At 27.8% G+C, this 2601-nt stretch overlaps 1 long non-coding RNA gene across 1 annotated transcript; it reads left to right on the top strand.

The window, feature by feature from the left end:
- On the top strand, positions 1 to 2382 carry LOC145315330 (uncharacterized). The gene is made up of 3 exons (XR_013878042.1): positions 1 to 91; positions 705 to 795; positions 1108 to 2382. It is a non-coding gene; the product is annotated as an uncharacterized LOC145315330 (long non-coding RNA).
- Positions 2383 to 2601: the final 219 nt, after the last annotated feature.

Raw genomic sequence — 2601 nt, 5'->3', positions numbered from 1 at the left:
TTTGAATTATAACAAAATTATTAGGGAGGACAATAGAGATCTACCAAGTTCTCAGTCAACTGTTATTTTCACGGATATACAAAATCTACAGGTAAATACACAGATAAATAGATAGATAGAGACGAAGATAGAAAGATATAGATAGATTTAGGCTTTTAGTAACTTTGTTTTATCTATATTAATTATTACTAGGATGATGATAATAACAACAACTGTACAACTACTACAACTCTTACAGTACAGAAATAAATATAGGCTTTTATTAACTTTGTTTTATCTATATTATTTATTACTAGGATGATGATAATAACAGTTGTACAACTACTACAACCCTACCAGATACAGAAATAATTATAGGCTTTTAGTAACTTTGTTTTATCTATATTAATTATTACTAGGATGATGAAAATAACAGTTTTACAACTACTACAACCCTACCAGATACAGAAATAAATATTGGCTTTTAGTAACTTTGTTTTATCTATATTAATTATTAATAGGATGATGATATTAACAGTTGTACAACTACCAGAACCTTTACAGATAAAGAAATAAATATAGGCTTTTAGTAAATGTGTTCAATTTATATTATTTATTACTAGGATGATGATAATAACAGTTGTACAACTACTACAACCCTACCAGATACAGAAATAAATATAGGATTTTAGTAAATTTGTTTTATCTATATTAATTATTACTAGGATGATGATAATAACAGTTGTACAACTACCACAACCCTTCCAGATACAGAAATAATTACTCCAAAACCTCATAAACAAAACAAACAGCCAGGTTAGCTTATTTATACTATTTGGCAAAATGTAAAGAGTACATCAGGAAAATATTCTCTAAAAAACTATCTTTTGTGTGAAGCTTCTCTATAATTAATGCTGTGGGGGAAATATGATTTATTTGGTTGTCATTTAAGATAGTAGGTTCAATTTTTTGTTAATGAGCATCCAGTATAGCTTTTACTTAAGTCAGTCGGTCTGTCTGTCAAAAATTTAAATAGATTTGTTCATTCGTCCATAGTTTTTGGTGCTTTGCTTTTTATGGATGTTGTCATCCTTGTTTTAATAGAATTGAAAAAGAACTATATTTTAGAAAGAAGGATTGTGATTTCCCCGCCTTCAGCCAGCAGTAGTAAATCTACAGAAGAAACTAATATCAATTCCTCAACTACTGTTACTGACAGTGACAATGATGATAACAATGGACATAATAACTCTAATAATACAAAGAGTCACAATAATTCTAATAATACAAAGAGTCACAACAACACAAAACTTGTTAATGTACCAAAGAGTCCAAAACCTTTAGTGCCAGTTAAATTAACCAAAACTCTGGAAACGGATATATAGCACAAATTTAAATAGGATAGTGATATTTTATAATATATTGTTAGATAGTTCAATTTATGTGTAATTATATTTTAAAACAATTAGCCAAGTAAAGTCCAAAAAATGATAAAATCATTATTTTAGTTTACAAAATTTACCTTTTTAGTGACAATTTTAGTTAAATTTTTTATCGAAGGGTGTAATTTTTTCATGTATTTTTCATGAAGTGGTGTGATAGCATTTAGTCAAATGCGCTTATTAAGTCAAACTGTTGTTAATTATGTCTATTTCATATATACATTTGCTTATCATTAAGAACAGTTTGACTTATTCAGCGAATTTGACTAAACACTAACACACAACTTAACGGAAAATACGCAAAAAATTGTCCCCCTTTAACAATTTCAACAATTAAATGTTCAATGTTCATAATAGAAGCGCTGCTTCCTTACAGTTATAACTTGTAACTTGTTGGTATAATGAGTCAGTTTGTTGCTGCACTAATTATGAACATGATCATCCTTGTTATGAAATGTACATTGTGTAATTTATGTCAGGGAGGGAGGGGACAATAGGCTGTTTATTACACTATTCCCCAAAGTTTTTAATAACGTTTTCTTACTCGTTAGCTTAATGACTATGGGGACTTTAGTGAATTTTGTTTTGTTGATTCTTTCAGTTGAGTGTTCAAACGTTTTAACCAATAATTTTAATCTACAGAAGGGGTATTTCTGTGTATCTTTATTTGGGATGTACATCAATTAATCGGCCACTGTATTATTCCTTTAGATCTCTGGCTGCTGCACTAATTATGAACATGATCATCCTTGTTATGAAATGTACATTGTGTAATTTTTTATGTTAATATAAAGAAATGTTTTAGTTTTATCAAAAGACTTTTTGTAACAAATTGCATTTTATAATTTAACAACAAAAAGGTTTTGTTTCACTTTTTTATGTAAAGAAATTGTGTAAAAAAGGAAAAAAATTGCCCTTACAAAATATATTTTAAAATGTTTTGAACCAAAATAAATGTTAATATAAAGAATGATTTTGTATAAATTTTTATATAAAATATTTTGATGGGATTGTTCTTTGAGCCGTGACATTTATTAGCAGTGAAATAGAGTTCAAATTATATTATGGGAAGCCTTTTTTATTAGCGAAGCTACTCTTTAATTTTGTGTAAAGACTTTAGTTATTAACAGCAGCTACGCTCCTATCTTAGATGGTTGTTTTTTTTAAATAAAAGTAAATT

Source organism: Acartia tonsa, chromosome 3 (assembly GCF_053477335.1).
Source record: "Acartia tonsa isolate MP-2025a chromosome 3, ASM5347733v1, whole genome shotgun sequence".
Classification (NCBI taxonomy): domain Eukaryota; kingdom Metazoa; phylum Arthropoda; class Copepoda; order Calanoida; family Acartiidae; genus Acartia; species Acartia tonsa.
This window is presented reverse-complemented; position numbering and strand designations above follow the sequence as displayed.